Here is a 14821-nt window from a genome sequence, read left to right on the forward strand (position 1 = left end):
TTGGGGACCCCTGAATAAAATGAATGAAAAATCACACTCATTCAAAAAAGTCTGAATTGTGTAGACCAAGGACCAGCAAACTTTCTCTGTGAAGGACCAGACAGTAAATATTTTCAGCTTTGCGGTCCACAGATCTCTGTAACAACTACTCTTCTATTTAGGATTAAAATTTATTTATAATTAATGAAATGGGCTCATTGTTAATGATGTTTTTTGGGATTGTCTTTAGCAAGTTTTGTTAAGAGTAATTTAGGAATTAACTCTTCATCAAAGGTGGAGTGGATTTTTACTAAGCATGTTTAACTGGAAAGATTAAGACCAGGTCCTCAGCCTGTCGTGGGGCTGGGCCTGCACTTCATTTCCTTGAAGCCTTATGGTTGCCTGAGCTGGTGGTCAGAGAATGGGATGCAGAGAACAAACTGGTTTGGATGTATACTGCTCACAAACACTAGGGGATATTTTATCGCTTCAAGCATTTTTGAAATATCCCCTAATTTTTGTGAGCAGTATATATCAGATGGATAACTTTTTAAAATATACTGCTATATCCTGAAGTAATATGAAGGAAACATGTTTCATAAACTGAAAATAGCTGTGCAAATTTTAGATATTCTTTCCTTACTATTCTTGATTTAAAATCAAAGAGCAAGTATGGGAAAGGGCCTTAATGATCATTTAGGCCTGAGGTTGCAAACTGATAGCTAATGAGCTCTAGCACACACAGTTAATTTTTTTTTTAACTGGGAAATTACACATTAAATTATATGGATCTCCAACTTCCCTTAGACACTGTATTCTCATATGCCTACATCCTACAGATCCGTTTAGACAGGGAATGAGCTAATCCTCATTTAAATGACTTACCTGGGCCCTATAGGTATTTGGGTTTGTGCTAAGTATTATCCACCTCTTATTTTGCTGAGAAAATGTAATGGATCTGGGACCTCTAAAATATCCATATAGGAAACACCTTCACTGTACTCTCCCATGCCTTTCTCTGGGGCAGGCTCCATCACTGGGCTCAGCCTCTCTGAATTTCAGTATATGGTTCTCTGTGTGTGATGCCTGAAATGTTGCCTATTCCACAGAGCCTGGTGCTGGGAAAGCTTCCCTCTGCATCACAGTTCTGGGCAAGGTGCCACAGAATAGGAACTATGCATACTGTCCACGGCCACTAGTTTTCTCAGGAAGACCAAATGGAAGACATTTTTAGCTTATCTCTAATGTTTTCTATGTGTGTTCTGGATGGAAATGTCATGCTAAACTCAGCCCTGGGATCCTAAGGATTGCAGCCCCGTTCCCACCCAGGGCATTTTATTAGCTCTTTGAACACCAGGAGGGGTGGGTGCCCCAGGGGAAAGGAGAGAGCAGAATATTACTCATGAAAGCATGAAAATAATCAGAAAGCAGGTAGTTGAGCAACAAAGTAAATCTGTGGGGGTGGGGGGGAATCTCCCATAAAGATGTTCGAAGGAGAAAGGATAATCAAGTATGTGGTGAAATGCAGTACTTATTATTTGAATGTTATTTTCATAATTGTTTTGATTTTGAAGGCCGCATTTACAAACAGAAATGGGGCACTAGGAATGCACGTGGAAGACAGGCTGGATTTGACAGGAAGGAGGAGCCGGAGACCAGGAGAAGACGCAAAAGGAGAGATGGGGTGTAGGACTAAGGGAGAAAAAGCTTCATTTGTGCCTGTCAGCCTTGAATATAAAGACCCAGCTTCAGCCTGAAACGGAGCCAGCAATGAGGCAGTCCCCGGAATCGGCCTGCAGCTGAAGTCTGACATGTTAACAACCGGCAGGAACTGAGGTGAAATCAGCAGATGAAATGTTTGCTGAAGCCAAGATAAGCATCCCTGGGAAAGAAATTTCCAAAAAATCAAAATGAATCCCATAAATCTTTCTAATTAAGAAACATGAAGAGGAACTAAATTCAACCAAAAAAAAAAAAAATGAAGTGCTAAATAACTCACGCACACTAAATGAAAAGGGTCTATTGAAAATACCAGTGATTATTAGTTGTCGCTGCTCAGGGAAATTATCTAGGCACAATGATGGGCATCAACATGCAGCTCACAGCAGCAGTCAAAAGCAGCAGCTGAGATGTGTGGCCATCCTAATTAGAGGATGGAGAATTTTGAAAGGGCTCTGGAGCTGTGACATTCCTGGCCGAGGCTTTCTTTCTAGGAATGCTACCTTAGGGTTTTGGTCATCACATTGTAAAAAGGGACTTAATAGGAATGATCTAGAAAAGAACAATAGAATTTACTTGGAAAAGAGCACAAGAAGCTTTGAAGCTAAAAGCAGAAAGCAGGGAAACCCTTCCATAAGAAATGATTTTCAAAATTCAGAGGGAGGCTAGTAAAAGCCTAAGGTTGTGGAAAGGGCAGCCGATGGGTGTACTCTTTGCACTTAGGTCATTCCAGACGTGTGGGGATTTTGCCTGTTCCTCATGAGCATATCCAGGGAGGTCAAGAAATTACAGAAGATTATCTAATATGAATTACTCTTCCATTCTTCACTCAACAAATATTTTGTAAGCACCCTCCATGTTCCAGGCATTGTCTCTAGCTTCTTAGGACACATCAGCGAATAAAATAGAGCAGAGTGCCTGCCCTTGTAGAATTTATATGCTGGTGGGGGGGGGGTATGAGGGTGGGAAGGCCTGGGGCTAGGAGTGGGGGGAAACAGATAATGTAATGTAACCAACATCATATAGATGTTATAAGGTAATAAGTATAGAAAAAAATATGGATTAGGGTAAAGGATATTGAGAGTAGTCAGGATGGTCCTCATTGAGAAGGTAACATTGAGGTAAAACCTGGAGGAGGTAAAGGAGCAAGCAAACTTAATGGATATCTGGGAAAAGAGTATTCCATGCAGAAGAAGCAGCTCATAGGAAATCCCTAAGGAGAGAGAGAGAGAAGAGGGGGAGCAGAAGAGATGCACAGATGGAACAGGGTCATATAGCAATTAGCAAATACTGACATGGCACTAAGTATATGCCTGACAATGTTATAAGCTCTTTATATATAAACAACTATAATTCCCACAGCAATCCTATAAAGCAGGTGCTCTTATTACCTCCTTCTTGACCCAAGAGCAAAGATCCAAAGCTAGGTACCTGGCTCAGAGCCGGTGCTCCTAAACACTCCTCTATGCCATCTCTCAATGTGGTTCAACTCGCCTATTTCTGCTACCAGCCCTGATTACCCAGTCACATTTGGAATTCAATGACTCTCCTAGAATAAATTTGTGGGTTTTTTTATTTTTTAAAAAGCAGGAGTGCTCACTACTTTACCACCTATGACCCTTCCACTGGCCCTTTGCTTCTTTTCTCCCAACTCAAAAACTGCTTTTTTTCTGCGAGTTCATTACTGGAGTCTATTGCTCCTGCCCAGCAAACCAAGTAAATGTCTATGGATGAAGCTTTGGCTGAGTTTGGGAGGGGCAGAGGGGAGCAATGGAGCAGTGAGTCTGACTAGGAAGAAGGACATAGCAGAAACTAGCAGAAACTGAACTTAAAAACTAGATATTGCCTTTTTTTCTTCTCCAAAAGGCACTATTCGGAGATGTGTTTGTAACATGATGGTCACCAGCTCTTCTTGTGCCCGCGGTGTCCTGTACTCCCAAGACACAGACCTTTATACTAAAAGCCATTGAATTATGCACTTTAAATGGAGGAACTGTGAATTATATGTGAATTATATCTTAAGAAAACTGTTAAAACAATTTTTTTAAAAAATAGATAAGATGTTGGCTTTTACCTCCCTTATTTATCCTCCTTCTAACCTCTTTCCGTCTTCACATAGCTTCTGAGGGCCCGCAATCACACTCAGAGTGATGTTCATCATCCCTAAACCGCAAGCATTTCAACCAAAGTTACAACTTTGTTTTGACTCCAAGGCTTACAGCTTTATGCCGAGGAAAAAGAATGACTTTCCCATTATACCTGCAGGGCCGATTTTCCTTAACAGAAAAAAAAATTTTTAACATTAATGTTAAGATAGATAGATAGATAGATAGATAGATAGATAGATAGATAGATAGATATACATATACATATACATATATATATTATGGAGCAGAAGGCAATATTTTATCTACATGAGAAGGCAGTATCCACATAGTGTCTACAGTCTCTGGCTTATGGCTGCCTGCTTCCAGCTGAGGGTGAGAGGCACGTGTTCCCAGCCACTGGGAGAGAAGCTGGAAATTCCATATTAGCATCTAGTGCAGTCAGGAGACTCGGGGGCTGATCTCAATTCTAACTAGCTAAGTGATATTTAATAACTCACATTCCATTTTTGCCCTTAATTTCACATCAAAAAAATGAGATAATGGGACTAGGTGATGTCCAAGGTCAATGTCAGTCTCTTACAGTGTCGCGTTTGGTGTCATAATGAGGTAGATGAGATACTGGGCTCATATGTCAGTGCCAAGGTGCCCAGAGATACAAGAGACAACAAATTTCCCGCCTTTTAGGAACTTTTCACTTACTGGAGGGGACTAAAAGGAGAGCCACATGTAAGATTTGACAAAAATATGAAGTAAATATGTAAATCCTCCAAAGAATGCAACCGACAGGAAGCAGCTGAGAATAATGAAGGATCATATCTCTGGTCCAGATCACTTGGCTTTGACTCACCTGTGGAAAAAGAAAAAGAGTCTGCCAACCCCTTGGTACTTTGGGCAGGTCGCCCTGACACAGAGGAGTCATTAATGATCTTGAGGATGGCCTCAAATCACAGAATAAGTAACTCTCAGAGGAGAAAAGGGACCTTAGCAATCATCTATCTATATTTTGTCTTTGGGATGCTTATCTCATGATTATAATATTTTTATTTGATAGAATATCTTTAACATGATCCCCGATCCTGAGTAATCCTAACACTGGAACAGGAATGCATGTAATATCTTTCTCTTCATAGCCCAGTGGACTGGATAGGGAATGATTTGAAGACGCGTCTTATTATTAGCATGTAGTTGCATAAGATCTGCCTAGCAATAATTTCTGAAAAATCATTGCATCATGTCCCTGAAAAAATTAAGTTCTGACCTTCTCTCACAGGGCACTCGCACATTCTCCTCTCTCCTCCTTTCATCATAGGGTCTTTCCCACTCCCTGAGGCGCTTCTGAGCATTTCCACAGGTGTCGAGTCACACGCTTTTGCATGTATTAAACTTGCATGAGTTTTATAAAGAAGTGAAACTAAAAAGAAATAGGAAAAGTAACTCCCATTTAATTAATTTATTTTCATTTGTCCTGGGAAGATTTCATTTCATTAAGAAGATTTGAGTTCTATCCTCCTGGAAATGAACTAAAACTCAGTATCTCTGGGTAGGGGTAGGACCTTGGGGAAGGCCTTCCTGTGTTATACAGCGATATTAAATATTCCTCCCCTCTTTGGAGGTTTCTTCCAGTTATTCCGGGGTGCGGAAGGGAGTGGTGGTCCCTCATAGATTGTCTGAAACTGGCTGCAAAATGTGCTCATTTCATCACTAGGTGGTGCTGACACACAGGGAAGAATGGTTATGGTTAAAAAAAAAAAAAAGTAAACACAAACTATCTAAAAAGACAGAGAATTCCTTTGTTTCTGAATGGGAAAAGATCAGTTTTTGTCAAGCACACTTCAGACTAGCTTTCTGGAGTAGTAATAATCTAATTGTACTCCTTTACCTTAAATCAGCCAAATGGTCAAGACTGAATGAAAGCAGTATAATATATACTTAAGAGTGAAGGTATTCATTTATAAAGAACTATAGATCTCTCAACTATGTATTGTCAAAAAACAGAGATATGTGGTCAGGAGACTGCACTGTGTGCTATAACCAAAGGCAATAAGTTTTTGATTCTTACTCTGATATGAATGGGTCTTTGCCAGTTAGATCAGGCAGATGTGAATTTGGGTAACTTTGAATTAAATTAAGAAATCCTCTACTTCCCAACGAAACATATTGTTTTAATATATTTGGACTGATTTGAGGATGATTTGATATCATTGATGAATAATTTACTGTTTTAACTAGAACCACTAACCATGTTCTGATAAGCTAACACCTAAGTTGAGTTTTAGAATGTTGGCATTTGGAAAGGAGTACACATAGCCTGTCTCCCTTCCAGCTCCCAGAGTGATCTCCATCACATCAACAAGAGCTCTCTCAGGCTGTTTTGAACTCTTGTAGCAACAGCAAACTGACTACTCAGAGAAGCAGCCCATTATATTTCTAGACAGTTCCACTATTTGCAAAGTTCTTCCTTAGGTTGAGCCCAAGTGTGTCTCTGCTAACTTCCACTCATATATCCCCATTCTTCCTTTTTCGAATGCAGAGTACATTGCCTTTTAAAAAACATTACTGTTCCTTAAATATGTGATGGTGTTGGCCTTCTCAGCCTAAGATAGCATTTGTTTCTTTCTTTATTTTTCATATAACATGGTTTCTGAATCTATCTTGGTTAACATTCTCTGAGTTACCTTAAAATGTGTTCTGATCACACAGCCAGCAGAGTGTTAGCTGTCTTGATTTAAATTCTATGAGTCTATTAATAAAACCAAAATTTGACTAACTCTTTTCACTGTTTTCTCTTTGGGGTCTTTAGGTCAACTAAAACTCCTAAGTCATTTGTGTGGATGTGGTAGGTTAGATCAGCCCAATCTTTGTACATGGAATTGATTTTTAGAATTAAAACACACGTGTTAAGCCCTATGATTTCATGTGGGTTTAAGCTCATACCTGTGGTCTGTCAAAATGACTTAGAATTGCTTAGTTCAGACTCTGGTGCCAGACATACCTGGATTTAGAACTGTGTTCCTCCTCTCATAAGCTGTGTCATCTTGAGCAAATTACTTGCTCTCTTAAAATACTAGTTTCTTCATCTCTAAAATGGAGATATTCCTAGCTACCTTATAGGAGACTACAATTTACATGTGATAATTTTGTGGAAAAAAAGTGTATTTAACACAATATATTTAGCACAAAAAATATATTAACACAATATGGCAAGTAGCAAGTACTCAGTGTTTGTCATTATTATTAGTAATAATAATACCCTTGATATTAGCTACCCTTCCTTCTTTGTCAAATGAAAACCTGATAATCATCTCCTTTAAGACACAGACAAAATACTCACAGGGAAGTGTAAAAGAGAGATCTCCACAGTTCACCATCATAGTTCTTTTCAGGCTGATATATGCACTCATCAGCACTTTGTAGGTATAGCTCTTACCCCAGCCATGGTTGTACCCATTGGCAATCATCCAATTCATGTCTCATCCACAAGGCGATTATGATAGATCTCGTCAAAAGCTATGCTGAAAGAAAGTTTGGTTTTGATGCCTCTCTTTTTACCAGTCTAATATCCCTATCAAAAAAGGAATAAATGAAGACATGTTTTGTTTTCTGAGATCTCGGGTTGGCTCTGAGTAATCTCTGCTTTTCTAAAGACTGACAAAGGGTCTACTTAATCATCTGTTCAGTTGATGGGTGAAAGTGGTGAAATTGTGGGTTATTTCCCCCTTCGTTTCTATTATTATAATACTGTTTGTGGAGTAAATAGCTTTTTAAAATTCTGTTCTAGAATTCTGCCAGTCTTAATTGTTGAGCTGACTGGCTTATAGTTTTTTATAATATGCCCTTTTCCCCCTTTATGAGAACCGGGGCAACTTTGTTCTTCTCTTGCCTGTTAACAGTTCTTCTATTCTCCATGTTTTTTCAAAGATTATTGACAATAGTTCTGGGAGTTCTTTGAACAACTTGGGATGTAATTTGTCTAAGTCTGGAGATTTGAATTTATTAGGGGTGAAAAGAACACCACACTGGTTTCTAGCTCTAGCTTTGCCATTTGCTATCTTAGTGAGTGTGGGCAGATTTTTATTTTATTATAGCTTAAATTTCCCCATCTGTGAAATAAGGCATTTAGACCAGATGAAGTTGAAGGTTCTTTCAAGCTCTGATGTCTATGTCTCAAATAGACTAACATTTTTTTACTAATTTTTTTTATTTACCTTGACTTACAGTTTCCTCTCAATACAATTTGCTCTATACTTTTTAAATTTTGTAGATGCGTTTTAGTTTAGAATTCAGATTTACCTTAGGGTGGTACTCAGAGTCCAACACTACTGGGCCCTGACAGTTCATTCTAAGCTTATTTCCCCCTCCTCTTGGGCACATGCCTTCCTCTCCTTCAAACAGACCTGGTCACACTTCCACGTGCATTCTGCTCTGGGCTTTTGTGAAGCCCTAAGGTGGGATATTATCTCAGCCACCTCTCAGTCAGATCACCAATTCTTCTGGACTCCCAGACACATTGTGATCCTTTCTCTAAATTTCTGATGCATTCAGTGCAGGTTATCTGATACGTAATCACGATAATCACCGTGGCATTTGGGTGTGTTGTTGCATTGTACTGTTACTGATGTACACATCTAACATCAAGGGTCCCTCCCTTTTACCCTGCCCCCCTCCCCTTGTTGAGCGCTCTGTCCAAGGGATACTCAATAAACCCTGGTAGAATGCTAAATTCCAAGCCATTATCAGCTTTTCTGACTCAGAACAGTTAGGTAATTATTTTATATGTGTAAGTTTCATTTTCTTTCTAAGAGTCATAGAAGAATGAGCTCAGGTGCTTAATAATAGAAAGCATTTCATTTAAGACAAAAGATGGACTTGAGTATACAATTGATAATGAAGCCGACAATAGCTCACTTTCCTCTCCAGGCTCGCACTGATAAGAGATGTGAGACCCCAGCATCAAGATCTGGGACTTGGAGGGCAAGATCATTGCAGATGAATTGAAGCAAGAAGTTCTCAGTCCCAGCAGCAAGGAGGAGCCACCATGGCGTGCCTCTCTGGCCTGTCTGCTGATGGCCAGACTATCTTTGTTGGCTACACGGACAAACCTGGTGCAAGTGTGGCAGGTGACCATTGGCACCTTGCGAGAAATATATGACAGAGCTTTAGAAATGAAAAACTGTGTTTTCTGACTTGTAAAATAAAAAATGAATAAGAAAAAAATAAAAGAGAAACGTGTGAAAAAAAATGTTGAATGTACAAAATTACTAATTGGTTTGAGATCTAGTCTGACTGATGATGCCTATCATATCCAAATTTAATCTTCCCTATATTGGTCAGCACAGCTTAAAGCTTTGGCTTGGAAGCCAAGTTTATATTTTATCTAATAAATAGCATAGTTACACTTCTAAGTAATGGAGAAACTACTTTTGCCTGTCCTGCCTCCTAACAGGTGTACGTGCTAGCAAACATGGACTGTATAAATACGTTAGCACAGAGAAAGGGAGGGTGGGCCCTTCCCCACAACATTTGTGAAATACTTGTTCATAGTAGTTAAGTTACGATGAGTAATCTTAACTGACAGTTCAGAGCCACACCACTGTCATAAAAGCACTATAGTCATAAGAAAACACTTTTTTTTTTCCTTAGCTTTTATTCAAGAAAACACTTTTGATGAAATTGTAACAGAAGAAAATTAAACACTTTCCCAAAATGAGCTATCCCTACTCTGGCAAAGCATGTCAGAAATGGGGCTGAGATAAGGAGGTGTTTGTGCATTCAACATGCACTGAGACTCTTCTGTGAATCAGACCCTGGTAGGACAGAGGCGTTAGGGATGTGGAGACGGAGGAAAGATACACAGCCCTTGGTCACAAGAAGTTCACATCCTTGGGGGAGAGACCACCCAATAAACAGAGCGTGGCGTGTGGTGTGAGAAGCGCTGTACATGGACCGGGGCATCCACCGGGGCGGGGCCGAGTAGGAGGAGCAGGAAGTGAGGCCTCCGTGCCTGCACAGCGCTGGCCAACGCTAGCCTTCTCCTTGCCCCTGAGACCTCCCACAGGCCCGGGAAGAGGCTCAGGAACGTCTCAGGAGATCACAACCCATGCCTTAGGGTGGTCTTCCATCCCCAGAGAGAAAAAGCAGGAACTGAGAGGCCGAATCACGTACTGTTCCTCTGAAACCTGCAAACTGACAAGTCGCCTCCAGGCTTCAAAGGCGGTATTTGTCCAGTGCTTTCCTTGCCCAGGTTGGGGTGATAAGCACAAATCCCCCAGGCAAATAGGAGTAGCACCAGTGCTTAGTTAGCTCGTAATAAATGGGAGTGTTTAGAACCGTTGAACATAATGATAACACTGGAACTCATTCCCGGAAAGCAGAAGTAAAAGCGTGTGGAGAAAGGGCCAGCTCCAGGCGCCTGGCCTGAGACGCCCACTCCTGCTCTCCGGCTCCTTCGAACCCACAGCCACCCGGACACTGCACCCCCTAAGCCACACCTCCTTTTCCCCCAGACAGCACTACCCGGCGTCATTTCAAGTTAAAGAATCACTTTCCTTGGGAAATGCTATGCCCTCGAAGCCAACCTTATCCTTCCCCGGCCTGAGCCTCTGCCTCCCACCTCCCTGCCGCCGCCTCTCTCCTGGGTGTAAATCCCAGGCCAGCCCCTTGTCAGGACCATGGCTGCTCCACAGCTTATCCTCTGGTGATGGGGTGGGCACCCTTCCCTTCTGCTCCCCTGCCGAACCTTACCCCCTCCAAGGGGACAGGGAGACATCACCCACTCCTTCCACCTGAGAAAGCGGAGGCCCGGAGAGTCCAGCCACGTGTCTAAGGTCATACTTCTAGTAAGTTCCCCGCGAACCTGGAGCAGGAAGGGTGCCCCGCGCCGTGTGGGAGCCTCTGAGCTGTCTGCACATCCTGCCTCCCACCACCAGAGACCGGCCTCCACGTCCACTGCTGCTTCCTTCTGCTCACAGAGGGTGACCCAGGCTCCCTTGGGACTGGGGCATCATGGGTCCAGGAGGAAAAGGAGAATTTCCCAAAGGGCTTCTTCCTACTGGGAAACCTCTTACCACAAAGAAGGGGAGTGGGGCTGAGGGTTAGGCAACCATGTGAAAAAAAAAAAAAATGCTCCTTAAATACTTTCAGGAGATCCCAGCCGTGTGAAAATGAGTTCTGTGGAGTAGATGGGGAATGGGACCCAGGCTCTGCGTGTTACCAGCTCCTGATCTGGGCCCCAGAAATGTCTCCGAGATCCCCTTTCTGCAACTGTAAAACAGAAACAGTCAATACTTACCTCATCAGTTTGTTTTGAAGAGTGAATCTGATCATGCATGTCAAGCATGTGGCCCAGTGACTGGTATATTTCAAATACTCAGAAATATCCACTTTATTACATGAAAATGGGTTTGTCTTAAGTGGAAAATAAAATTTTTTTAAAGTCTATTTTTTCAAACTTTATTTTCTTCACTTTAATGTATTGATTAATATATTTATTAATGTATTAATAAATAAATACACATATCTTTAAAATATACAAAAATTGAAGTCCTTTCTACAGTAAGAATTTATCTCTGAAGGCTTACTGAGACCTCCTCTAAGAGCATCAGAGGATAAATAGAAGAAGAGGGGGCACAAATCTGTTCTTTGCCACTGTGGCTGAAGTTTTGGGCTCCAAGTGTCCATGAAGGTCTTTATAAGATGGCACTAGGAGGAGGGTGTAAGACCCAAAACACAATGCTTTGTTATTCCCTAAATGTGCAGGTTCCAGCCCGGTAGTCTCCATCCATCCCAAGAGGAAACTCTTGGACTTCTCCCTGTTAGAACACCTTGCAGAGACACATTTACATGCAGACTTGGAGGCAGGTGGAAAAGTAAGAAAAACAATGACCAAAGCAACAGAGGCTCAACACCTATATGTTCCCCTTCACAATCTGTCCTCCCAGCCATGGAAGCTCCTCCCCGGACAGACCTGGGGGACTTTAGGACACAATACACCTCACTTTCTTATTTCTCATTGTGTACAATCTTGCCAGAAGGCTGTGGGACAAATGAAAGGTCTTGAAATGTCCTTCCCCTCACCCCTTAGAAGTTCCAGCTATGCTACAAGAAAGTCTAGACAAAAATCCTCTGAGAACCGTGTAAGCACACTACCGCCTCCGGTGGCTCTTGCCCCTTCCTCTCTGGGATCTCACGCTCTCTGTGGGTCCCTCTTCTGATATCATCCTGGAACTCTCTTAAAATGTTTTGCTTGGTCCTTATAGGCATTATATGGCTTTTCATTCTTTAAATCACATCTTAAACCCCTGCAATTAAGCATCTGCCCAACTTCCTGTATTGTAACTGTTCCCTCAAAAACCAGTGACCTCCTTCTTCTTAAATCTGGTGACTATTAAGCCACCACTGCCCCTACCTTCTTGGCCTCCTTGAAGCTGGTGATCTAACCGGTGGTTCCTTCCTTCAAGAAGCACTCTCCATTCCATCCTCTCTTGCATGCTCCACTGTCTTTACTTCTTTGAGTGAGAGAGTAGGTGTGAACTGACAGTTTAAGGAATAATCTTCTTCTGTCTTTGCTTCCTTCCCCACCCCAACCAACACACATGCACATATGCTCCCTGGGGTGGGTGTCCTGTAGGTTCACTCCTTGGCTTGTCCTTCTCTCTCTCTTTCGATTTCCACCTAATTCTCACCCCACCCCCACCCCTGACCCCTTGCTCTCAGTGAATTCATCCAATCTCTTTTGCCACCATCTGTGATAGCAGCTCCCACAGTCTTCATTTCTTCATTTTTAAACCCTTTCAGGGTTTAAAAGGTGCTTCCACTTGGTATCCTCTTGGATTCAGTTACTGAAACTATACATAGACAGCCTCTCGATGGGCTTTGGACTTATATCTCTGAGTTTTCCCTTTTTTGCCCATCTCAGTTTTAGCTTGTTGACGAGATCTGCTATAATTATTGTATAAGTTTCTGTCACTCAGCTTTATACCATTACCATGAATGAGCTGGCCCTGCTCCTGGCAAATGCCACTCTCCCTGCATGCTCACTACATCTCATCCCTCAAATCATCACAGCTATTCTTGCCTGTCTTTTGAATCATCAGTTTTTCTCTCCCATCTTAAACATACACACACACACACACACACACAACCACACACACAACCACACACACACACACAGAGAATCTCTTGTAACCTCACTTCCTCCTTCAACTACCATCCAATTTCTCTCTTCCTCTACACAGAAAAACTTTTCAAAATAGGTGTTTACACTCAAAGTCCCCAAGCTCTCTTCTGCCATGTTCCCTAATTAGGATTTCATAGCACCCCATTCTCCCACTCCCTCCACTACTGCCAAAGCTGTCCTTATCATGATCACCAAAGTTCTCTCCATTACTACATCCTATGGTCATTTCTAATTCCTCATCATACTGAATGAACTTCAGCAGCATTGAACAGAGTTAATCACCCCATTCTTTGATTTACTTCCTTCACTTGGCTTCTTTATATTTTCCTTCTTCTTTCCTGAATACTCCTTTTCAGTTTCCTTTGCTGATTTTATCTTATTCACACTTTTAAATGTTAGAATGTCCAGGGCCCAGTCCTGCACCCCTTTTCTTTTTAAAATACTCTCTCTTCCTTGGTGAACTCATCCAGTCTATGATTTTAAGTATAATCAATACACTTATGATGCCCTCATTTATAATTACATGTATATATACTAATTGCTTATTCACAATCTCTTTCAGTGTTTAATAGGCACCTGAATGTAGCCAAGACAACTCCTAGTCTTGATACCAAAACCCACTCTTCCCACAGCCTTCCCCACCTTAGTTGACCACATTCTGCTGGTTGTTCAGAGTAGAATCTTACAGTCCTACTTTTCTCTTTCTTCTCATACTCTACTTTGATCCTTCTGCGAACCCCGTTCTCTTTACCTTCAAAATATGTGCACAATATAACCACATCTCACCACTTCCAAGGCTACCTCCTTAGTTCACCTCCATGCAGTAGCTTCTTAACTGGACTTCCTGTTTCTACAGAGCTCTTGGAGTGATCCTGTAAAGTGTAAGTTTGATCATGGCACTTCCCTACCTCCCATGACAATCAGAGCAAAAATCAAAGTGTTTACAATGGCCTGCAAGTCTCTCCATAACCTGGGGCCCCGTTACCTGTCCTGACTCCCTTTCTATCTGCTCTATTGCCTATTCTACTGCAGCCATGCAGGCTTTTGTCCCATCTCAAACATGCTAAGCATGGTGCCACCTCAGGGTCTGCATTTGCCCTTCCCTCTCCTCTCTTTTTCTTTTTTTTTTTTTAAGCAAGAAAGACAGCTACAGGCAGGCAGATAGGGACAGACAGACAGGAAGGGAGAGAGATGAGAAACATCAATTCTTCATTGTGGCACCTTAGTAACACATTGATTGCTTTTTCATATGTGCCTTGACCAGAGACTGCAGCTGAGTCAGTGACCCCCTGCTCAAGCCAGCAACCTTGAGCTTCAAGCCAGCAACCATGGACTTTAAGCCAGCAACCTTTAAACTCAAGCCAGCCACATGGGGTCATGTCTATGATCCTACACTCAAGCCAGTAACCCCGTGCTCAAACTGGTGAGCATGCACTCAAGCCGGCGACCTCGGGGTTTTGAACCTGAGACCTCTGCATCCAGGCCAATGCTTTATCCACTGTGCCACTTCCTGATCAGGCTATTGTTTTTTTTTTTTTAATGGTCAGTCTTTTACTACTGAAATGTAAGCTCCATGATAGCAGGGATTTTTGTCTGTCTTGTTCACTTCCAAATCCTCATTTTAATGTGTCAAACATATAGTAGACACATAATAGGTATATATCAACTGACTATCTGAATGAATGAATAAATGGCTTTTCTTCTTCAAAATGATATTTAGATTCCTCCTATATTCTTCATTCTTACTATAAGTCCTGGGTTGGAACTTGCCTCCCCAGGTCTGTATTACTATAATATTCAGTGTGCTGGTATCCTTACAGTAACAGAACCAAGACCAAGA

This window comes from Saccopteryx leptura, chromosome 2 (assembly GCF_036850995.1).
Source record: "Saccopteryx leptura isolate mSacLep1 chromosome 2, mSacLep1_pri_phased_curated, whole genome shotgun sequence".
Lineage (NCBI taxonomy): Eukaryota > Metazoa > Chordata > Mammalia > Chiroptera > Emballonuridae > Saccopteryx > Saccopteryx leptura.